We start from the raw sequence: 26,024 nt of genomic DNA, 5'->3' as shown, positions 1-26,024 counted from the left end.
TTTAATTTTACTTCAATACCATTCTGACAGTTACATTTTTTAATGGCTATTATATTGAGAAGGCAAAAAGCATCAAAGTCCCTTCACTCAAGTGTTCACTCCTGACAGTGATTCCAGCCAAGTTGGAAAGATATCAAAACCGCAAGTCCTAGAACCAAGAATCTCACATATTGCCAAGAAAATGCCAAGCATTAAGAGCCAAGCGAGCTCATCCCACTAAAATGGACAGAAGTCTCACCATTGAATTGCACAGATACAGCCAGTGTCTAGCCATAAACTTTCCTTCAAGGTGCAACACCACCATGAGTCAAGTTCACTATTGGTATAAAACTGCACATTTTCCACTTTAGCCAAGTAAAAAATCTGGACCCACGAATGAACCTTCTTTTTAATACATGCCCTGATCATGGCATATTGCTTCAAGATGGCATTCTGTCTTGGGTATATGTTACTTCACTGCTTCACTATTTCAATGCAGTAGACTTGCAGATAACTTGTTTTGTGAATATCAATGTATTTCTATTTAATTCATGAAATTGTATAGGATCTTTTAGGTAGATAATTTAATGCTTGCCAACTTCCATTAATTTTTAACTAGATTTTCTAGCCTGGAAGACATACTGAAACATTCTAATTTCAGATCAGGTGGGTCTATGTTTTGATTAAAGAGCCAATTTTTTTTCCTTTCATTGTGATACGGATGATTAAATTTCTCTGCTAATTATCTGTATCACCTCAGAACACCCTGTGCCTGACATAAAATATTTCAACAAAATAAGACTACATTTAATTGCATTACTCCTTTTTTTTTCTGATGAGAAGTTGATATAAGCCTGTCAATTCACTTTGAGGAGTTCTATACCTTGAAGGCAATGTCAATGCTTCTTGCTGTTGATGTTCCTTCCATATCTGCAGATATTCCTTGCTCTACTTTTCAGCGGACTTTCAGTGGAATTTCACTAGAGTGATGACCAAATCTTGCAACATGGGCATTGTAACATAAAATTTATTCTTCCTGGGTGTATGCAGAAAGTTAAACTCAAATTCTCAGTTGTTAGAGATTAGGTAACTAAGTCCTTTTGAAGTGGGTATCATAGCTACAAAAAACCTGTAGCTTGGTTGGTGTGAAGCAGTTGTTAGAATGGTGTTATGGAGTTCATAAAAGTCAAAGATTTAGTTAATCAGTTGTATAAATCACTTAATTTTCATTATTTGAGTTTATGAAAAGTGGGAATTCTCTAGAGCAGGGCCTGCTTTTTATCACATTTCTAAAATGCTGGAGCAAACAGGGGCCTGACTTGTATTTGATAAATCAAAATTTTACAGTGCCCCTGACTTCTATTTGATAATACAAAATTTTACAGTAGAGTAATTGTTTGGGTTTTTTTTCACTGTTAGTAAGATGGGCCCAGATTAAGAGTTTGTCTCTGAATGCCTAAAACATTCAGGAAGAATAGTCAAGGATCTAATTGTTTTTGTCAGGTTTCAGATCTAAACCAAGGTATTTAAAATGCAAACAATAATGTACATCATCATTTTGCCTTCAGTTAAAAGCTCAATTGCTGCCTAATATGGGGCCAGCACTTTTCCTAGTGGAAGCAAAAGGAACTTTGGGAAAGTTATTATTAATTTTTCTAGATATCAGGTTAGGTTACAACCTTTGGGGTAGAAGAAACAAAGTTTAAACCTGCCTCAGACTTTATTTTCATTAAAAGATATGGCCATAAGCTCCATTTTACTTGGAATTATAAATTAATACATCTTCTTAATTTACTTTCTGAGACATCCTATTGAGTGTAATTTAGATGCAGTCATTTAAATGTGGGGAAACATCTAAGTAAGGAAAATGTGTTCATTGCAACAAATGCCTGGAAAGCAGCAAAGAACAAGCTCTAGAAGTCCCATCAAAAAGAATAAGGATTATGTCATCCTTCACTTACAAAGACACACAGATCTAAATGAATAAACCAAATCCGCTGACTGAAATGGGTTTTAGAAAGCTACTTGCACTTGTTGCGGAGAGGTGAGTGGGACCTCTGCACTGCGTTAATTTATGCAGATACTGCACATTTAAATACATAGCAGTAACACTATTTTGCTTCCATACAGTGATGCAGAGATCAGATTGCTGAGGCATTCTACAAACAGATATAATACCCCTTGCCCAAAACTCTGTAATTACTCCTGAGGAGTAACAGCCCAGGCACTCACCCGGTTCCTGAGTGACCACCCTGCACGGACAAGCACCAAAGCTTGAGCTATCCCTTTACAGCAAAAGACTTTATGCCTGAAGTCTGTGGGGAAAAGATGGCATATGCTGCGATCTGATCATTGTGTTGCCATTACAGCTCCTTCGCATGTGGCACAGGGGAGCATAATTTCAAACAGCCTTTTGGGTGCTGCCACCTCTAGCAAGCACATTCCCTGGCTGATCCCAAAATCAAGGGATTTTAAAAACGTGTTTCCCAGAGCAGCAGTGAGCAAGGGATCCTGGCCAAGGCTGTTGGCAGGAGGAGACGTTGAGCTGTGGACCCAGTGGATGAGCAAAGGCTACGCCTGTGATGAAAAGCAGGATGCTTGTCTGGAATGCAGTGCAGAGTCTCTTTGTGATTTCAGTGGGCATTTATTATCTATTTTGTTTTCTATTTCAGTATTACTTGTTCTCTTTCTTTTTTATCTGAGAGAGGAATTGAGTTCAGTGGTTGGCTTGGCAAGAGGATATTACAGGGAGGTTTTTGCATAACAAAATATAATTAGAAAATGTAAATATAACATAACTCCATTACTGCACTGAACAATAAAATAACTACAACACAGGCCACTCTGGCTCTCCAATAATTCATCATCCAAATTATATACCACATCTCTCTCAGACAGTCCTTTTCCATGAAATTCATCTTGCCTTGTCATGGCTGAAAAACAAAACCAACTTATTAAATATCAGTAAAAGTGAAACAATGAAGCCCAGTGTTTGGAATACAGCAAAAGAAAACATTTCAAAATACAGCTGATTAAAACTTTCTCTTACTGACAAGAACATATTTTTATGCCGAAATTTTTAAAGGAGAAATTACTCTGCATGAGTAACTTGGGTTTGAAATGCAGCCATTTTGCATCATGGGAGTTAATATGCCATTAACTATTTCTACAGGCTTGGAGCCCTGGTTAAATAACATTTGCTTTCAACTACTGTATTCTTTACCGAGTGTATTATACACATGCTAGGTACAGACAATGTGACTTGCACAAGGAATCTTAACCAGAAACGACAAGGGCATGAAAAGCCAAAATACGGTTACAAGACAGCAAAAATTTCTCCTTTTCCCCCCCCAAACACAATCAAATATGCAAACAAAAAGAAAACATGAATATTTGTGGAAATTGTGGCCATGAAAGGTTTTATTTCTCAAAACCTGCAAACTGCATCTCAAAATTGTTTAGTTTGAAAAGATTTTATTCAGTATGTATTAAGCCACTAGTTTCCAGAGAAGCTGAATCGTGTAAGCATCCAGTAACTGTTGTATTAACAACATTGGATACTTTGGGAGGAAGAACCACCCTGCAGGAAGACCTGGACAGGCTGAAAGAGTGGGCTAACAAGAAGCTGCCTTATGAAGTTCCATAAGGACAAGTTTTCTTTCACCTGGAAAAACATAGTCAAGACTGCAGCACAGTCTGGGATCTACCTGGCTGGGGAGCAGTTCTACGGAAAGGCATCCGGGGGTCCTGGTGGACACAAGCTCAATAAGAGTAAACAGTGTATGCTGCTGCGGCAAAGAAAGCCAGCAGGAGGCTGGGTTACATCAAGGGCATCACCAGCAAAGATGAAGATGCCATCATCCCACCCAGTGCTTGTTAGGCCACACCTGGAATGCTGTGTTACATTTTGGTCCTGCTATGCACAAAGGACTGCTGGGAAAAAAAAAAACAAAAAAAAAACCAACCCACAAACAAACAAACAAACAAAAATACAAAAAAACCCCACACCAAACCAACCAACCAACCAAAAAAAAACCAACCAAAAACAAAACCACAAAAAACACAAATAAGCTAAAAATGTATTTATTTTAAAAGAAAGACTTTTGGAACCAACATTTGCATATTCTACATAGGAAAAGCTATCTGCTAGATGTTTTACAAAGTGAACCCATCTCAGTAATCATTTATAAAATAAAAAAGAAGCACTGTACAAGTGGAATCACAGATTCCAAGGATGAAATAGTGGCAAATTCAAAATGTAAACAGCACCTTTTAGAAATCTATGCTGTAACAGGACACAGAGATCAAGCACACTGCAGAATCAGAAAAGTCATTACCACAGTAATTCTTCAATGGAAACACATGGAGCAAAAGCATTAGAAGATCCAGAGGCCTAAACCAGGACATAAGTGGAATTTAGATTTTGGGTCTAAAGCTGAAATCATAAAGATTACTATTCAGCCCTCACACACTCTGATATAGCTTCAGCTCCATTGGCAGTGGGGTTTGTATCCTATAAAGTTGTTCTGGGCTCATATGCACCCGGGCCCCTAAACACAAACGTCCTGGTTTTGCAGAGTCATAGTGCTCCAAAGCTTGCCTGTGTGCTTTGGGTTGCCAGCAAACAGCATCCAGCAATCACTCTACAGATTTTGGAAGCAATTTTTAGGGTGAATATGACATTTTCTCAAAATTTTACTAAGAGACAAAATTTGTCTTCCTATGTCTGCTACTGTAGTTAGAAGTGGATTGAGATCCTAACCTTAGGCAGCATGTCACTCTCTTTCACTTCCATGCAAATGCTTGCTATGTCCTTGAAACTGAAGTGTTTGGTGTTTTTACAGAATGCAAAGAAAGTAACCCCTGAACTGAAAACAGACCTTACAAATTTGAACCAAAGTCAGACTGGAGCAATTTGCTGTAACTCCAAGTGCTGTATGAGGACGGCCATTATAGTTGTTATGCCTTATTCCCTCTTAAAATCATTGCAGTGATTTTTTATTAATTAAATAAAAAGTAGGCACATTTTGGTACAAGGAATGAATCTCTTCCCTAGTCAGCTGTAATATGAAGCATGTTAAAGCAGTTGTTCTGATACTATTTCCCTCTTTGTAAGAGAATTTGAAATCAAAGGTACTTATGAGATGGGAGTTCAGTATTGTGTTGTCTTTTTCTTGATGTTCCTCAGGCTGCTCTTGCCTGTGCAATAAATACTCCATCTACTCCGTTTTCCGCTGAGTTTGACTTCTGTGTGAATTTATGCATCAATGAAGTGAATAAATTAGATGTGAGCTGAGATGATGGAACATAAGAGAAATTATTTTCTTTCCTTTATAACTCCCACAGATTCATTTTAATACCACAGCTATTGTTTTTAAAAATAAAAATGGAAGACTACCAGTTGAGTTAACACGATAGCTCTGCAATACCTAGAGAACAGATTCAGAGCCAGGCTCCTGAACATAGATGTTTCTTCTCCTTTAGTGTGCATTACAGAAAAATCGAGTGATTCCAAGTACTCTATGAGAGGCGCTGCACAACCCCCACATTGAGCAGTTTCTGTTCATGATCCAGGTCCTTTTCTCAATTTCCCTATCTACTCCCAAACCCCTTTAAATGGCTTATCTTTGAAAATGATCAGCCTATCCTTCAGATTTAAGTTTCCCAAATTATTTTCCATTGCTTGTTTCCTTTTTCTCTGTCGAAAGCATGTTTTTATTAAAATAGCCTGTGGAGTACACTGCTCAATCATCAGGACTGAGCTAACAACAAAGATCTGCAATGTCTTTAGATGCCAGGTTTATATCATAACAAAGTGGAAATCTGCTTGCTTCCCCACAGGTTGCATAGTTCTAGCCTTTAAATGTAAAAGGAACTAGAGTGCTGTGACATTTTTATGAATACAGTAGCAATTAAGTAATGGACATAAGTTTGTAAATCTTATTAATTACTGAGGATTGATACAGCACAAAAGATGGTTCAATGAAGACTTGTCATGTCTGCTGATATTGCTGCATGACCTCGGGCAAGACATGGTTGAGTTCTTGAAATGTCTATAAATGGCCCACTGACTTCAACGGGGCTGAATGCCAGGGAGCAGCAAAAGCAGGGTTGCTCCATGAGGGAGAATGAGCCAGGAACCAGGGGTAACACAGAGCAAGCCCCCACTGATAGGACACTGTCCCACAGCATCTGAGCAGGACCACGGTGGTAACAGGTCCACCCATGAGGTTTAATGGCGGGTCACGTCCAAGCCTATTCAGCTGGCTCCAGCAGGAGACTGGTCTGGAGACCAGCTTTCATGGTTTGTGGACCATCCAGGGAGGGCAGTCAGTGCCAGGACAGCAGGGGACAGGACTAGGTTCACGGACATCTACAACATAGTTCAGGCAGGCCCTGAACACAAGCTGAAACTGAGGTCCTGAGCCATGAGCAGAGAATATGGGCAGAGGTCCAAGATGAGGCTGATCAGGACAATCCAGGACTGTTCGTGCACTCAAAACCAAAGTGCCAAAAAGCCTTTGAGGACCGAGATATTAGTTTCTCTGTGCATCAGTCCATGGAAAAATTAGAATACTACTATAGCTCTATTCCAGGCTTATCCTTAGAAAACCCATACTGATCTCCAGGATTTGTCCTAGTAATTTCACTTAGAGGCCAAAAGTAAAAGTTTTGTACTGTCAAAAAAAGAGCTTGTCTAGCATTAATGCAACTGTTCAGGTCTCAAATGCATACTCTGTTCTTGAATGTCCATAATGAAAAGGAAAAAAAATTACATCAAATGTCAGAATTTGCAGGTCTGCTTGCACCCACCAGACCCATCCGACCCCTCCAGGCACTGAGCAGGGCCCATGCAGCAGATGCATACCCTTTGCCTTCCATAACCAGCCTTACCCATGAAGCTTACAAACCAGAGCTGTATTATCTTCCTTGTGCAGGAGTTCTGTGCCACCCAAAGAGACCTAAAATCTCAAATTTCAGGAAACATGGGATTCAGTACGTCAAGGATAGGACCTCCATGAAGTTCTACTTCAGCACAGAGGGGCCAGTTGGGAACAATAAAAAAAATACCCTAAACCCTAAATCACAGACACTTCTTGTCAGAGTAATTTTTTCTGCAGTTACACCTCCCAACCTGAGGAGTTTGAAATGGTTTCTGCTTTCACATTTTGCAGGGCAACCAGAATTTGTCCAGCCTAAGAAAGCACAGCATAAAGTTCCCATAGAGACTGAGACAGTGGCTGGGACCTATTAGACATGAATTACTGGGATAAACGCCAAGCTCTGATTTCACCTAAGGAGATTCTGAAGTCAAAGACTGACAAGGTTGACCTCCCCCTTGACTTTGAGAGAAACCTCCCTGTTCAGAGCAATTACTGGGCTCTCCACCAGTACAGTGGTCTTTCTTTTCCACCTACCCAGCATTCAAATATCCAAAATTTTTTTTTTTTTTTTTTAATTTTAGAAAAGATTTCTTCCCAAACACAAGCAGCTGACTCTCCTCTGCCTGCTTTGTAGTTGTTGCCCCTGAGATGAACTGTAGAGCTATGGGCATATTAATTAATCATACACCTTTCACCACTGATCATTCGTTGTCTATCCAATTTTCCCAGAGACTTGCTTTAACTCTAAAATTGATGGTGAAATAAACAGACAAATAAATCAGCCAGCCAGAAATATCTCCCCTTCTATTACCTGACACTTTAAGATATGCTGGTTTCCTCCTCACTTCCAAATTTAGTCTTGACCAATGGGCAGCTCAGATAACATTCAATCTCCATGCCTCTTTCAGGTTACCCATATATAAAACTATCATGACATAAAAGCAACCTGTTGGCTCTGGAAAACTACAGTGCTGTTGGAAAGAGCTTTTTTCATTTCAGGGCTTTTCGCCATAACCTTCTAGCACACCAACATGTGGACACACAACTTCATAACAAAAATATCTGAGCTTTGTGAGCATATCACAGCTCTCAGCACGGCTTTATGGTTCACACTCCTGCTGGGAGCTCCAAAGATGGTTACAGGGGAGCTGCAAAAGTAGCCCACAAACTGCCATCAGCTGCTTGTAATGTGTTACCGGCACTGTCACAGATAGTGACAATAGTTCCCCGCTGTGCTGGAAGGTGCTTTTTCAGCACTGGTAAAATCTGGACATGGTCAGAACAAAGACCTACTGAGCATTGTCCAGTAAGCCATTAATTTTCTTTTTGGAACTAATATATGTTTGACATAGCATTTCTGGTAGTAAAAAGAACCTGGCAGACCAAAAAATTATAAGCAAGGACAAAAATTTGAAATGGCATGATGAAGGCAATAAACCTTCATTACAAGCTCATTCAACAGAGGAAAACAACAAATGAGTAATGACATTAAAAATGAGACAAATCTTCAGCCAGCACAAGTCAACACAACTCCATTCAGGTCAGAAAACTTACACTGATTTACATTAGAAGAACATCTGGCCTCATATACCTTATGATTCATTACAGCAGGATTAGCTTCCATGGGTATCACCTTACAACTCTGGGATCACTCTTGCAGAGATGATGTCAAAACACTGTCTGTCACAGATACACATATATTTGCAACTGCTACTAAAAGCAAAAGAAAACAACAAATAAGCCTCAAAATCCCAGTACACACTTAGAAATCGGATGCACCGTCATTTCATGCCTTGACTGCAAGTAGCTGCATCCACACTAAAAGCATTCAGTAAACACATGGCACACAGCCTGACTGGCAGAGAAAGAGCAGGAGCTGCAGCCCCTCAGGGGCTATTCCCTGGCTGTGAATACAGCTTGCTGGAGACCTCAGGCCTTGCTAGAAACAAGCTGCTGGAGGAAAAAGAGCAGATCTGTTGTGCAGATGGCTCCTGTCAATCAGTTGTTAGTTTATTCCTGATGTTCAGAATTACTCCCACTGCAGAAGCTTTTCATTCCCACCCACCGACCCCCCCCCCCCCCCCCCTCAAAAAAAAAAAAACAACTCTATTCAAAAATAGCAGTGTGTAAACTCCTTTTTAATGGAGCAACTCTTGGCAAAATAATTTAGGGAACAATTTACAGAGCAAAGATGACTGACTGGAAAATTGACACAAAAAGAAATATATAGTCTTGAGGATGAAGTGTGTATGTGTTATATCACGTAATGGAAAACTTCCTTGGGAATAATAAGAACTTAACATCTCTAGCTGGTCATAAAGTCAGTGATGTAATTTTGCTATCCAGTAGAGGGCAAACTTAGTCTATATATTCTCAAAGTGTTCCTAAAACAGTCAACAGCAGATGTTCAGACGTGTTTATCTTTCATTTGATAACCTATAAAGATATGCAGCAACCTGCAGTAGCAGAACTTATAAGATGAAACAGCATCAATCATACTTAGCATTCAGTGGCTCTTCAGCCAAATCAGTTTTTATTACAAAATCAACAACCTGATAAGGAACAATATACATTTTAGATATTTTCCGTTAAGGTACTGTTTTATTCCATTAATTCCAATATTTGATTAATCACTAATTACACACCAATTTTCTGGAGGTTGCCCACATATATAACAGAGAAATTAAGAACTCACCTCCCTGCTCTTAATAATACGTATCAGCACACCTGCTTCAAGCAGGCTTTTTTTCACTTGACTGCTGTCTAAAAATGAAGCATCTGCTTGAAAACTGGGGTTCTGGGTAACACGAAAGAACACAAGCATTTTTGGAGAATGTTTTCTTCATGAACCTCTTGCCTCTAGCATAAAGTCACACTATTAGTCATACACAGTGGCCACAATCTTTCCAGCAATATATTATATGGTCCTGGCCAGATGAATTGAATAGACCATTTTTTGATTCTGAACAATTTTCACATGTGTGTCCTGTTCCTCTCATAGAACTGAAGACTCATGGGCAACACATAGAGGTGCAACAACTTCAAATCCAGCTCAGACAACTCTCTATAGGATGAGCAGCAAAAATATCACCCTGTGGTGGTGTTTATTCTTGTTGGAATTCTGAGGGAGACTGATGAAAGACACTTCTACCCCAAGCCCTCCACAATAAGCTTATCCCCACAGGACAAGTTGTGAAGGCACCATCACCCACAGTGACTGAAGAAAGAAGGGGTTCTGCTTACTCTTTCCATCACCCAATACACTTACCACTATGAGATGTGGAGGTCAAGTAGCAATTAATAATTCCTTACACAGTAACTTTTAATAATGGTAGAGCCAAAGGAACCAGAGCTGCCCTGCAATAGGTACCATCCATGTGCAATAGTGGCTCCTCAGGGAAGCTGAGCTCAACTTAATCCCAAAGCAGTCCCATGGCTCAAGGGACTGAACTTTTACTTGCAAATCTGCTACCAGCCTGATGGGTGATCATGAGCAAAAGATCATTTTCTTAGTCTCCATTGCTAAAATAAGGCAACACAACAGCCTGTATAAAAGGGCTTAAATGAAAAGCACCATCATGTCTGAATTCCAGGAAATACCACTATTACTGTGATCCGTCTTGCTCATTACAGTCTTCATCTTGAAAAAAAAACTGAGCAACCTGGCTCAGACCAGCCAAGCATTTATGTGTGTACTTTGATCTATGGTGGCTATTCCCATGCTAAAAGCTCAACGCGTTATTAAACCCGCTACTGGACTGAAGCTCCGCAGGACCCAGATTTCTGTTGGGTCTTTAGACACCAACAATGATATCCTCTCTATGAAGACCCTTAGCTTCTCTAAGACCTTTAGGGAGCCAAAAAATGGTATAGACACACATATGTAAAGCACACATATTAATATGCACAAACACACTATTTACACTCAAGCAAATCCCCTAGAGCTCAGTCAGTGAGGCTGGCATAGGAAAGTCTACCTGAAGAGTTAATTTCTGTAAGAAAAAACACAGCACAAGTAGTTGCAGCTGTGATGCTCTTTCAGCAAATCCATCTCATGGTCTGTCCAGTTGATGCCCCTCCTAATCTAAATGAGCCATATCCCATTAATTAAGCCTTCATATCATTGATGTTGCTAGGGACACCAACCTGTCTGTCTGAATTTGCCATCAAATCTATCAGCACCTTAAGAGTTATGTCCTCTTCCTTTCCCAGACCTATCAGCAGCTGCCTTGCCTCATGTCTCCCACAAAACAGTCACTTTCCTCTGAAGATGGCTGGTATAGGCACTAAAAAGAAGAATGGGAGACACAAAAGAGACACAGAAATGTAAGCAGCAGAAATATTGTGCTGATCTATGTTTCCCTTTTCAGAGAAGGAAAAGGCTGCTGCAGAGCTCGGAATAAGCCCTGTCTTTCAGTGTGAAGTATAGCTGAGAAAAAACATCTAATTAGAAAGTTAACCTCCTAGAAGCAGACATGGCCCCATATCTACCTATCTGCTCTCCATTTTGAAAATTCATATAATGAAGTCAAAACTCTCCATCCCAGCAGAAATGCTGCAGCAGAGCAGTAAGTAGCTACACAGTAACAGCAAGGCACTCCAGGTTTCAGTTTTACTCCCACAGTGATACCTATAACCTCATTCACCATGGGTGAGTTTTCTGCAGAACAACAGACCTCAAAACTTTGTATTTTTAGACATTTTACATATAGAAATAAAAAGAATTAAGGCTTCACTTATTTCACTATGCACAGGCAGATTATAAAAGATGTGGCTCTAGGAGAGATGCAGTATTGAGTACTAAGCCACGGGTGAATGCAGGTCACAGGTGGCACCATAAAAGGAAAGGACAAAGAAAAGGTTCTGTGCAAGCAGAGAAGCAGATGCTATCAGGCAAACATCTTCATGGGTCTGCTGAGGATTGTGCCATTCCTGCAAGATGTGGTTGAACATGATCAGTTAATAGCAGAGGCTGTAACACTGGTCAGAAGCTAAAGTTCTCAGAGCCAGAAACTGGACCAGTGGTCATATCCAGTACAGCCAACAGTATGTTGCTCATGACAAAAAATTGAATTCTCTTAGTAATATGAATTCCTAGAGATTCTAGCTATTAAATACTGCTAGTGGCTGGGCATTATGCAATGCCAAGGAGACTAATATTTTTGGTTTCATATATGCATTGAAAAAAATAACCAACCTTAGCTGGGGTTTGCGCAGCTCAGCGTAGTGAATCCAAAGTTAGCTATTTTATTTTTTAAATTGAGTCTGCTTAATCCTTCCCAGACATTCCAGACAACCATCTCAACCCTTTTCTATTTTGCTGTATTATTTTACATACATAAGCAATTTCTGTTGTTGCAAAAAAAATATGCTCAAGGGAGCTAATACTGAGGAATTAGAAACTCATTCTAATATTAGACTGAGTTAGCAAGGACTCCAATTTAGTAGCATCAGAGCACTTCTCAGGGGGTCATGTGGAAGCTCTCCATGAAGACCACAAGCCACATAAGCCACTGCAGATTTCTCTTGTCAATCTCAGCTGAAAAGCTTACCTACCCACAGATGTTAATTTGGCTCATTGCTGGTGAAGAGGACTCCACATCAGGCACCACACATGAAAGAATATCCAACTGCTCCATCACATCTCCTCTAGACACCATGGTTTCACTGGTGAACCCAAGAACACTGTTCCTTCTTGGGATGTCTCATTTACTTCTGATACCGGGTAAGATGAAATGGTCATCACAGTACTAGCTTCTCAAGCTGAAAGTACTATGCTAGAAACTAAGGAAAGTACAAATTGAGAACAGAGGAAGGGATGACAGCAACCTCTCCCTTAGTAGCCGAGACACACAACCTTAACACACCATTTTTACAGCCACTTTTCAAAGGTGACTTTTCCAGCATTAAGGGGCTGGGGATATTTCACTGTCAAAGATCTTAACATTTTAATACATTTATTTCATTTATGTACTTCAGAGACACACATGACAGCATGATGCTTTCCAAGAAAGCAAGCACAAGATGAATAAGACAGCTATTATAGTGAACTCTGGCTGTGAATTTAATTCTTCTGCTTGACACAGGCACACTTGCTGAAGAGTCTGAGCCAGAGATGCATGTTTAAGCAGGGCACTAAATCAATATTTACCATAATTCTGAAAGATGTCTGAGCACAGCCTGGGAGCCAAGGCAACGCTTGATGCATAACCATCAGTGAAATACAGGGCTCTAAAACTTTCCAGATAACAAAGTGCTCACAGGGCACTGGATGGCAAAGACAGCTAAATCCACATTATAATATATATGCCCAGGCTCAGGCAGTGCTGTTCCAGCCTTCCATGCTGTATTCTCAGCTACAAAACTTCTGATAATAATTCTCTTTTTTTTTTTTTTTTTGTTAAATGCACTGTCTGATAGTACCCTTGCTTCTTAGAGACAGTTCTTGATCCGTGGTTTCCAAGACCCTCTGCTGTCCTCCACACACTGAATCATCTGCTGGAGAACAGCATATCTGTAAATGCCAAACCTGGTTTTGGTACTCAGTGACATCTGAATGAACCCTCTGGTGCCAAAGGCTGTTTGAGCAGAAGTGATCTGGATCATTTGGTAACAAAATCAAAATCAAAATCTGGGGAAGCTGAGTTCCCCATGCAGCATAAGAAATATGGAAGGGGCTCATTGCAGGTATATTGCTGGAAGTAAAAATTCTGAATTTGAAAGGAAAATTGACCATATAAGTTTCTTGCCAACACAAAACTAAAGGAATAAAAAGCCCATCACAATACAGGAAAGTTGCAAGTCCAAAGCATTTTAATTAAATATTGAATATTAAATATAAATAGATACACAACGAATAGCAATATGAACACTTTTGTCTGACAGTGTGACAGCTGAAATGAATCAAAACAGTAAAGTAAAAATGAAATATTTTGTATATTTAAATGAAACAAAGCTGACAATATTCATTTACATAACTGTATCAAAACCGAAACCAATATGTTCCTGTAAAATCTGTCTACTTTCATTAACCTGCATTTCCTGATAGTTGTTAAATTTGAAATGCTTCATCATCTCTAATTGAGAGACCTCTTAAAGTCTATAAACTGCTTAAAACAGAAAGTATTTTAGGTGAGAAAGGAGATGCTAGGTATGTGAAATGGTCATTTGATGATGGCAGGTGCAAGGAATATGAAGAGAGAAAGGAATAACACATGACTTCAGAAGCTTTTGTGAAATATCATATATGCCCTCTTACTAGCTCCTACACATTAAATGGTCTCCCACACCTGAAGCACCAGATTTTAAGTTGCCTCTAAAGTTCTACTTCACCAGTGAGGCCAATAAATGTCACATTTCTTGGTATAAAGAGTGTGTGGAGAGCTTGTGTAACTGAATTAATAAATCTGTATTAATACCTGTTCCACATTTCCCAAAGCACCTCAGCTATGTGCATCTTTTAGGCTCTGACTCTTCAAAGGCCTTCACAGTTGCTTAACCTGAAGCAGACGAACATATATTTGTAAATGTTACATCTATTTTTAAAATACATATATTTTTAAAAAATTAAATAGATACCTGAATCTATGTAGTACTGAAGCATCAGAATATAAATTCCCTGAAACTGTTTTCGTATGTATCTCATACACTGCTGTCAACATCTTTGGTTCTTGCCCTAAAACTAACAGAGTGTGATAGCTGCAATAATAAATAAAGAGGTTTTCAGGACATGCTTTTGGGAGCATGTGAAAGCATGAAAGAGAACTATGCGCTTGACAAAAGATGAAGCCAGTTTCCAGGCTTGGATTTACTCAAGGGACTTCCGTGCCCCATGTGACCCTTTGCTGTCACGCCACATGCCCCAGGCCACATGACATCTTTTTCACAGCTTCTCAGCCCTTTCTGAACAGAGTGAAGTGCTCAGGCCACCAACCTGTGCACCGGCACAGGAGGAAACTTGCGACATTAGCTGTAATGAGACAGCATCCTGCAGACCTATTACATAGCAGCTCCTTCTCTGGCATACAATTGCACATGAAGAAGGGGGAGAAAGGGGAAACATCCGTTCAAAGTCTATTGAAGAGATAGCAGTGGAAAGCAACACGTAAACTTTCTAGAGCATGGAAAGGGTTTTGTGTTTGAAATAAGCTCAGAGTTTTATAAATGCTACCAAAAATAAGAAATACTGCTATTTCATCAACTGCAGATATACTTTCCCATTTTTAATGCAGATTACTTCTTCTTTATTGAACCTTGAATAGAGATGACTGCTGTTATTATTATATCTGTTACCATAAACAGAGGTGAAACAAATAAGACTAGGTGCTGAAGAGAATGATGAAAATGTTCACGCCAACACAGAACCTGTGCTACAAGTTAAAAAAAAAAACAACCTTGTCTTCTTCAGCTTAGTAAAAACAACAGCACAGAGGGGATATGAATGTTGTCTATAAATACATCAAGGAATACAACAAGAGAGGAAGGAGAGCTATTTAAGCTAAAGAACAACACTGGCACAAAAACAAATGGATATAAATTGGCCATGAATAAATGCAAGCTGAAAATTAGAAGAACATTTCAAAGCAGCAGAGAACTGAGCTTCTTGAACAATTTCCCACTGGGAGTAATGGTAGCAAATGACCTAATTTGTTCTAAGCTGGATCAGTTAATTAGTTTATGAAAGGGTTTATCTGACAGAGGCTGGGTATGGCAAGGGGCTGGCCTCAGCCCCAGGTATTCTTTACAGTCCCATGTTTCTAAGTAATTCAAGGTGCTAATTCAGTTCTTTATTGAATGTTATATTATGATGGACTCTAAATCAAAGATTTTTTTTTCCTCTGTGATTCCATTACGTAATGCCACTGGTGTGTATGTTACTTTCCAAATACCAAGAAAAGGTACCTGCATGCAGGAGTTATATTTTAAGACACACGCAATTAGCACAAGCAAAGTGGTGTGGTGCTAAGATGCGTAAGAGTATAAGAAATGGAGGTGAAAGACAAAGGGAAGGCGAGACAAAAGCACCATCCTTGTGAGAGTGCACAGACGCTTTTAAGGGAAGCAAACCATGACATTTCCTTACAACTCTTAACATTTCTATTTCTTATTTTTATGCACCAAACACTGACTGTTTCAATGAGATTTAAGCAAAATTGTGAAGGTGATTCATAAATTTCTGAGTAAAGCAGGTGGAGATAAGTGGCACTCTGTAGGACAGGCACTGTTCTTGGTTACTCATTTCTGGCTGTTCATCATTTCCAGCTGCCTGACAAGGCAGCTCTCTTTCTGCCTTCCAATTTGGACATCTTTTGTTGGTATCCCGTACCCTGGCTGCACTGGCCTTTGCCTTGATAAGTGCTGATGCATTTATGGAGGTGCACAGAGAAGAGCACAACTACTTCTATTACATGAACTTCCCATCCCAACTCTCAATCCTCACTTGGTTTGGGGGTTTTATTTTATTTTACTTTAAGGTACGGAAACATACTTGTGTCATTTGAACAATTACTTTACAAAAATGTCAGGCAGATGAACTGAAATGTCTCATTTTCCAGACTATTTCCCAATGCAAAGCATTCTATGAGGTAGGTTTGCTGAGAAATCTTGGACAGGACTCTGCTTTTTCACATACTCTGATGTGCCCAACCCTGTCCTTCCCTCAGGATGCAGCCTCTCTCTGTTTTCAGGGTTTGAGGGGAGGAGGTGGGGGTTTCTTTTGTTGTTTTCATTTGTTTGTTTGTTTTTACTGGGGTTGTGATGTTGGTCCTTTCTGGGGTTTTTCGTTTTGTTTGTTTTTTGTCTGTTTAGTTTTTTAAGGTAAGCGTCCCTCTCAGAGGGAATTTACAATGCACCTTCTGTGTCTTAAGGGACTACCAAAAAGTATTTTTAACAGATGTGGCATTTAAGGGCAGAAGACAACTGAACTTCACAAACAGGGTTATTGTGGAGTGTCTGTGGTCTCTTGTTTAAATGTCATTCTGGTACTTACTTTTTCCTTTGAAAAATTAAATGGTACAATTGAAAACTGTTTGTGATATTTCATTTTCTGTTTGAAGTTTTTATATGGTGGTTTTTGTTTGGGGCTGTGTTGTTTTGTTTTTTTGGTTTTATATTTTTTTTTTTAAGTGGATAACTTGACAATGAACTGTGCTGGTTAGATTGTGAAATAGCAGGTTCTTCTCCTAAGGATACATGTGAAGGATATAATGTGAAGGATATAACTAAGAAGGCAACCAAAGTTTTAAAAGCATCATGGAACATCCTGCATAGATCACTGGGAGGATGACCCCAACAGTGATCTGTGGGGGTAGCAGGAGGGCAGTCTGAAGACAAAGACTGAAGCACAGGACATCAAAACTTGTTCTCATTTCGTCTTGTGTCTCTTAGTATCTAGTAATTAGTGGCAATCCTGCCAACCTTTCCTCAGGTACGCAACTCCCCAGCATCAAGCTTGTACATCAAGCACATTTTCTTCTGCTTCAATCCACTGTGACACACAAGATACACAGCTCAAAACTGCTTGCTGGGTTACCAGTTTGCATAGTTATGTCTATGTAAAAAGATAAAATAACCCACTGAACAGTCTCCTGTCTGGAGGCCAACGGGTATAGTTCCATCCATCCATATGAAGTCCCTTGGTTCTCCAAAACAGGGAACATATGCCGACAGCCCACTAGGAAAGGTCTTTAGTCACTGCTATGGCTGGAGATGTGCCCAAACAGTTCTGTGGATAGCAACAGATGAAAACTGCCAGCAACTCTGTTAACAGACTAACAGTATGGACAACCGCAAGCAGCTGTCAGGCCGTCTTGGCCCTCTGTAGTTCCCTAGCATAGATACACTCAATACATCAGACATCTGAGAGTGAAGTGAGACCTCTCTAGTCATACGGTGCTTTCACAACAGGAACAAAAAGACTAACAATGATATCTTTTTCTTTTTTTTTTCCCTCCTAGAAAATCCCTCCTAAAACACTATGGGAGAAATTATGATTTTAATCCAAAACCCCCTAAAGACAAGAAAAAAGAGACTCACAGGGATTTTGTTAGGCTCTACAGACTCACAGGATGTGAGAGAATGTAATGTAATGGATTAGAAACTAGTTAAAAATAAACCAGCAAGAATATACAGCACTTTTCAACGTAGTGAGGATAGGAAGAGGTTTTCCCCAAGATCTCTGCTTATAGATTTGAGGGGTAATATGATCTCAAAAGTGGCAACACTTGCAAGAAAGAAAACCAGCCGTTGTCAGAATAGGAAGCACTGAAAGGAGCTGTATTTACATGTTAACAAGGCAAATGGCAGGATGATTAGATCAAATATGGTATTTTGTCAAATGACCATCAACAGTGAGGCAAAATTTGACAAAATTATGCAACTTTGCCTATTTCAAGTTGGGTGCCAAGCTAATGCAGTAAGTAAAAATAAGCACATATAAAAAGCATTAACCATAAAGGACAGATCATCAATTACTGTAAATTGCTCCTAAAGCCAGTAGACCTAAATTAATTTAGGTTACTTAGGCTACAGTGTTGTGACAGTAGTGATGCCAAAAAAATATGAAAGCAATCATAGATTATTTTGAATGCCTGTAGCATGAAAGGGCACTTATAAAACAGGAGTGCTCTACAAACAGAAGAATTACCAGTAGTCTAACTATGAAAGAAACATACAATACTTGTACATTCAACCCCCTGAAAAAAAATCCTTAGTAGGGTAGCACTGTATGTAAAAGGTTCTGCAAATAGATTAAGCTCTTGAATCTGCATGGATACAGACCACATGCTATTGGAATATAAAAAGACTAATATGGCTTACTCTCTCACTGTACAGTAAAGTTATGCTGAGCACATAGCTTCTGAAATGGACAAATGAACAACAGACCAAGTTTTGTGAACAGGGCAGCAACTACTTCAACTATACGCACAGAAATTGATCAAATGGTAAAAAAAGCATAAAGAACAAATCCTTGATGCTGTAGGTGAATGCATTCTGAAAGAGCTATGTTTAGATAATACAAAGGCATAACCTGGTTTTCCACTTATTTTCAAGTAACACAGTGACTGGTGCATGAAATGAATGAACCCGAGTTGTTACACTAGAAGCTATCACCCAATTTACAAGTTCAACAATACTGGGAGACAAAAGACAGCAACAGTGAAGATGGAAATTTAGATAAGAACTAGCAAAAACATCAAAAACCAATTACAGAAGTTTTAAGGTCCAACCCAAAGAAAATAAAAGTTATTTTTGATCCAAGTGCTTAGATCATCTTTGATGTTTTGTTTTGGTGTATGACAGTCAGATATTACCCTAATATAATTCTGCTTACTCTCAGGAAAAATTCACAAAATCTATTTCTTGGAACACAGGGGAAAGGTGATGTCCTGAAATATAATTCAAAAAGTAAGAGTTTTCTGCTCACAGTACTGAATCTCCCTTTTTGCCAAAAATCTTTATGAAAGAATCTGTGGTTTTGTTTTCTTGGGGGCCATGTGGTAGTCTTTTCTATTCTGTGCCTGCTTCTGGACACTGGACAGGCATGCACCAGCAGCTATGCCCAGATTCCTGTGTCTGTGTGCAGTCTTGCTGTCATCCACTAAGTGGATCACACCATAGAAGGAGATCAGGTTAGTCAAACAGGACCTGCCTTTCATAAGCCCATGCTGACTGGGCCTGATCACCTGGTTTTCCAGTACACGCTGTGTGATGGCACTCAAGATGATCTGCTCCATAACCTTTCCCAGCATTGAGGTCAGACTAACAGGCCTGTAGTTCCCCAGATCCTCCTCCTGGCTCTTCTTGTAGATGGGCTTCATGTTTGCTAACCTTCAGTCAACCAGGCCTTCCCCAGTTAGCCAGAACTGCTGATAAATGATTGAAAGTGGCTCAGTGAGCACTTCTGCCAGTTCCTTCAATACCCTCAGGTGGACCCCATCTGGCCCCATAGATTCCTGTGTGTCCAAGTGGTGTAGCACATCACTGAACCTTTCCCCGTGGATTATGTGGGCTTCATTCTGCTCACTGTCCCTATCTTCAAGCTCAGGAGGCTGGGTACCCAGAGAACAACTGGTCTTACTATTAAAGACTGAGACAAAGAAAGCATTAAGTACCTCCACCTTTCCATGATCCTTTGTTACTAGTTTTGCCATCCACCCAATAAATCATCCTTAGCCCTTCTTTTGTTGATGGGGTATTTATAGAAACATTTTTTATTGTCTTTTATGGCAGCAGCCAGATTAAATTCTAGTTCAGCTTTGTCCTTTCTAATTTTCTCCCTGCTTAGCCTCACAACAGCCTTTACTCCTCCTGAGTTGCCTGTCCTTTCTTCCACAGCTTACAAACTCATGAGTTCCAGCCAAATCTTTCTGTTCAGACAGGCTGGTAGTCTTCAGCACTGATTCATTTTTTTGGCACATGGGGCCAGCTTGCTCCTGCTCCTGTAAGATTTCCTTCTTGAAGGCTGTCCAGCCTTCCTGGACTCTTTTGCTCTTCAGGTCTGTCTCCCAAAGGATTCCACCAACCAGTCTCCTGAACAGCCCAAATTCTGCCCTTTGAAAGTCCAAGGTGGCAGTTCTGCTGACTCTTCTCCTTGCTTCTCCAATTGAAAACTCTGTAATTTTGTGTTCATCATGTCTGAGATGGCTTCCAACTATCACATCATCCACAGGTCCTTCTCTCTTCACATACAACAGGTCCAGCGGGTATCTTCCCTAGTTGTCTCACTCAACAGCTGTTAAGAAGTTATCTTCCACACACTCCAGGAACCTCCTAGACTGTTTGCTCTCTGCTGTGTTATATGTCCACCAGATACCTGGTAGAAGTCCCCCATGAGAACAAGGGCTAGCAAATGTAAGACTTCTCCCATCTGCTTATGGAATATTTCATCTGCCTCTTCATGCCGATCAGGTGGTCTATAACAGACTCACACCATGATATCTGCCTTGTTGGCCTTCCCCCTGGCTCCTACCCATAAACATTCAACCCTACAGGCACCATCATCAGCCTCTAGGCAAATTACTGAAGTTTAGCCAGTGTCCTTGCAAAAATGAACCTGGCTTGAATAAAGTCCATAGAAAGCAGCATAAACCACAGCCTGAAGTCCGTAACTGTAACATTGTGACAGCTAAGATTAAATATGAAGGCTGATGTTGGCATCCATCTCATTTCCTCTGACACCCTAACCTCAGGCAATGTCGGATATTGTCAATGGAGAGAAATGGGCATTTCCAGCAGTTTCAATCTAAATGTCTCAGCTAGCGAAAAGCAGTCCCTTAGAGGTGTCTCTTTCTTCCTGAATATCGTTCCTTCAATGACTAGTTCACCACAGAAATTAATCCTCATGGCCCTCAGTTAGGAGGAATGAATTGCACCCTAAACAAGCAAAGAAATTAGAAAAAAACCAAGGTGCTTGTACTGTTTTATACATTAACTGTGAGCATTTCCACTAGCCACAAAAAAAAGCTAATCTTTGTTTTAGGCTCGACTAGTTTCACTTAGCTGCTGTAGCATTTCTTAGTTCTACACTGTATTGGAGCATGACTTAAAATTGGCAATAACAGCAAAATTCTTAATAGATACTGTGGCCTTTTACCCACTTTTCTCTTTGCTGACAAAATGCCTTTTTGATTCAGGATTTTTTTTGTTGTTGTTTTTTTGGTTTTTTGTTTTTGTTTTTTTTTAATGAAGATGGCATCAACCTCCTTTTTGCAGTTATGGGGTGGGTTGCTGGGGAAGCTGCTTGAAAAGACTTGCCAAGATTTCACAGTGTATAAGATGGCCTTCTTATGTCTTCGTTGAGATTGTCTGGGTCCTACAGGCTATATATATATATAATATTGCAAAAATAACACCAAAGGATAATTTTCTCTTATAATGTCAAAGTTTTCAGTGATCAGGATTGCCAAAAAAGCATGATTAATTATCTTAATTACCTTTACACAAATCCTCTGTGTTCTTTTCTTCCCCTATGCATGCCAATGCATTCCTGCCATTGTAAACTGATTTAAAAGTCAAGGTATGCAGTACTTTGTATAGAAATTACTTTTTTTTCCTCACACACACACAATTTACCTGCAGCTGTTGTCACATCAATCCTTCTTCAAAGTTTCAGTATATCCTTCTGTACATTTCTTTCAGCCTGATGTAGTTTTGTGACACCCACTACTTCCTCCATCTCTTGTAATTTTATGCATCTCATTCAGGTCTCTTCACACTCAGTTCTTTCACTCTTAATAAAAATGAATTTTCTTTAAGCTGTCTTTTTTAACATGTGTACTGTCAAAGCTTACTCATATTTGTAATGCCAGCGTCTCCTGTTTTCCCCTGGATATTTACATTTTTTCTTCCTCCACAAAACACAGTGTTTCAAAGTAATAAAGTAAGAAATGGAAAGTATGCAATAGCAGGGCTTTCTTGGAGACAAGGATAAAGATGCCCAATTTCACAGGACAACATGCTGATTCCCAATCGTGTTAACAGAGTTCAACGCATTAAATATAGCCCCACGTCAGTATTTTACACATTGGCTGTGCACAATAGACAGTAATGGCTCTGTAGAAGCTCTTAGGGCATTTTATGAGAACTCTCAACACGAGAAAGTCTTTTATGCTTTTTGACAAGTTGATCTTTTAAACTACTCCAGTAAAGGGAAGAATGGAACAAGGAAAGCTAGAATTTTAGCTTTTGCTCAGCATGTCCAGATCAGTGCTAATTAAGACAAACTATAAAAGACTGCTAGGGGTATCAAATCTAAATGTAATTATGTAAAATGTAACTATTAAAGACAGATCAGAAGGCTTGATGTTGAGTTTTAATGAATCTCCATTTTTTCTCATACTGAGACACCTGAAGATGTATACAGAGCTATCTGAAAAGCATTCACAACAACCCAAATTTAGACCAAACTCGCCTGATTTGGGGTCTTGTTATGACAGACAATCTATTAAAGAGTTGCATAATCCTTTGGCTGCTCTATATAGGCAATCAGTGGAGTGAGCAGAGCATTGAGGTGACGTGATTTCAGTAATCCATGTTCCTGAGGAGGCTTACAGCTCCATTCTGAATTAGATGATTTTTTTTTTCCTGGGCATAAAAGCGTAATTCTTTTCAAGGTCAGATAAAGTGTGTTGTAATAACAGAGGTGGGAAGTACTGAAGGCATTTAGTGTATAATCAAGCCTGCATTATTTCTGGCAAAGATGGCTCCCCAGAGATGAAAAAGTACCTTTTTTTTGATGTGTGTCATTGATTGCAATGTGCCATTCAGAGTTGGCAAAATGTTTAGGAAGGAAAACTCAAAATAGCAGACTCTGAACAATTTGCCATGGGCAGAAGACTACATTCTATTGATGTAGTTCAGCCCCCCCCCCCCCCCCCCCCCCCCCCGCCTTTTTCCTTTCTGCCTGTGAAGAGAAGGGATATATTTTAGTAGATCAATTGATAAAGTTGGAAAAACCATCATGGTTTTGGACACACAAAGACCTTCTCCAGGTCTGACACACACCCAGCAATCTTAAAAACAAATGCAAGGTAAGAACAGCTGTTCAGAATTTAACAAATTATCTGAATCAGACCATCTGAGAGAAAACGCAGTGTGCACCTATGAAGCAGAAGGGGATGTTTGGTAGAGGTCAGGGTGATAAGATGGTTTCTCCTATGGGAAATGGAGAGGAAGACAGATAATTCATCAGCGGTGCAACATGGAAGAGTTCCAAGGAAAACAGAAAGTTTCCTACAGATACAGCTTTTACCAAGCTGGTATCTTGGGTTCAGCTAGACCCCAAACTGAAACGACAGAGATCAGAGGTGACATCAGGGCTCGCCACCGGAGTTAAGCAGGGGGAGGGTGAGACTATAGCACTGTGGAAATCCAGAGAAGGCTGAGGACTCCGTGTGCAGTCCTACCAATCATTACAAAATATTTTCCTGGAGTGCTGCCACCATCCTTCAGTGGGACAGCAGAACAGCACTGTCAGCTATGCTGAGTGCTGTAGAAGATCCAGAAGTGGGAATAAGAATCTGCTCTTTTCCAGAAAAGTAGCAAGGATGCATTCATCACTGCTCCTTCCCGTCTGCTTCCTGGCTTGAAGCCATACTGGGGGAATTTACAAAGTCAATGTGGCCAAATCCAACTTTTCTTGAAGTATATGCCCAAAACTCTACAGTTCCAGTCACCAAGCACAACTCTCACAAACTCTTAAAGTTTAGCAAAACCACCCAAACACCAAAATTACAAACCTGAAAATATAAAGTATATGCTAGTGTAGATTATCAGCGGTTTAGAATGTTCAGAGTTTTGGTTTGGTTTTTTTTTAATCTGCATATTATAGTTACACCTGAATTCTATGCCTGGTACAGACAGAGGATGGGATTTTCAAGAGTACCCTTGATGTGGCCTGATTCTTGCCAAGGGCAAACTCACTTCAGTTAACTAATAGTCACTGCCCAGCAAATGTGTCATCTTGAGTTATCATTTTTTCACTGTACCAGGACACAGCATGAGTTAAAAAGCCCTGAGGATTTCTGGGCCCTGAAAGACATGTAATTACCCCGGAGATGAGTACAATAACTAAATGCTTTCTAAATCCATATTTTTTTTTCCTGCTGATTGAAGAAAAGGGTAACAGAAATGGCTGAGTGGGTGAAAGATGGAAAAGCATCTTTGCACCTGAACTTCTGATATTCCTCTTCATCCTGATTTTTAATTTCTCTAATCTGAGCTGTGAATTTCAGGGTCAGTAGTTAGTAAGAAACAGCCAAGATAATGGGAGACACGTTTGTTCGTGAGTCCACTGGTATTGAAGTGTTACTAGGTCTTTGCATCTATACTGAAACTGCTGGGGCTGAAGGAAGCCAGTCACCAGCCAGCATGATGAAGTCAAGAGTGAGTTCGTGCAATACACAGAAACATCCACTGGAAAGGGATGTTTCTATGTATCTCTCCAAGGAAATGATCTATGAATTAAGGCTGTGAGATTTTCACAGCTTTCTCACTGTCAGATTGTTGTGCTGTCTCTTAAAGACCTGCTGGTTACTTCAATTTTGTAGCACCTGATCCAAAGGTTTTCTCTAACATGGTTTCTAAGCTTATTCTAGACAGACTCTCAGGAAACATTTTCAAACAAATATCCAATGCATCTGAGATTTCTTCTGTAAGTTTTTTGGCTAGGAAACATAGCACCATCACTGGGGTGAAATCTCTCACATGCCCATGTTTCACAAATATGTTCCCTCCTAATACATTTCATATTAAGCAGTAATTTAGTATAAGCCAGATGTTGCCTGAAGTTTTATACAGGTTTCATTTTCCTTTCTTGTTACATAAATCAAAATGTTCTGGCGCACTAAGGTGCCAAGGTCACAGGAAAAAAATATATTCCCATGAACAAGGAAGGTAATGGTTGGTCTTTAGAATTTAGTGTAATGTAGATTCAATTTTAATTGAAATTCAGAAAAATTACTGCAAAACTTCTCTTGTTCCTGACAGTGTGAATGACACCAATTATGAACACTGATGAGCAGTATGAAAAGGGTTGTACCCAGAGACATCCAAAGAGGGGAAACTGGGATAAGTCTGCCTAGCCTATTTATAGCCTTCATGTCACATATCCATTTGGTGGTATAGTTCAGTAGCTTCCCTACTACAGCTTTAACATTACATCTTATCTGTTGATTTCCTTGGGGTTTTTTGCATCCTGCATTTGAATCCATCCAAAGCACTTGCAAGTCAAACAAGTCCCAGTCTGAGTCATGCAGAGTAAGAGAACACAGTCCTAAATTTTACGCTGAAGTTAACTAAGGTTTTTAATCATTCTTCAAAAAAAGCCAAAAATATGGCAAAGAAAAAAAAGGCCTAAGGGTATGCCCTACAAATGCCATTCTAAAAGGATAAATCCCACTCCTTGAAAAGCTACCCCAAATCAAGAAAACTTTTAAAAGCCTTCCACTTGAGAGATGCAGGTTCCTCATTTGGAAACTGCTAAAGCACCCAGTTCTACTCATATGTTTCACTCTACAGTGTTTTTCACATTTAACATGCATTTTCAAAAGAAGTTGGTTTCATATTTGATTGCAACATTCCCAAGATGATAAAATCACAATAGTCTTGGATGGATCACAAAGTAAAAGGTCATTTCCCACATCTCAACTTTCCAGACACCCT

At 39.7% G+C, this 26,024-nt stretch overlaps 1 protein-coding gene across 1 annotated transcript in view; it reads right to left on the bottom strand.

The window, feature by feature from the left end:
• DPP6 (dipeptidyl peptidase like 6) overlaps nucleotides 1–26,024 on the bottom strand; it is a 565,175-nt gene that overhangs the window by 512,836 nt on the left and 26,315 nt on the right. The window lies entirely within an intron of this gene.

Source organism: Pezoporus flaviventris, unplaced genomic scaffold (assembly GCF_033815535.1).
Source record: "Pezoporus flaviventris isolate CSIRO_AGI_PZ_B2104156 unplaced genomic scaffold, CSIRO_AGI_Pfla_v1 ptg000079l, whole genome shotgun sequence".
Lineage (NCBI taxonomy): Eukaryota > Metazoa > Chordata > Aves > Psittaciformes > Psittacidae > Pezoporus > Pezoporus flaviventris.
The sequence above is the reverse complement of the archived record's forward strand: the minus strand, read 5'-3'. Positions and strand labels throughout refer to the sequence as shown.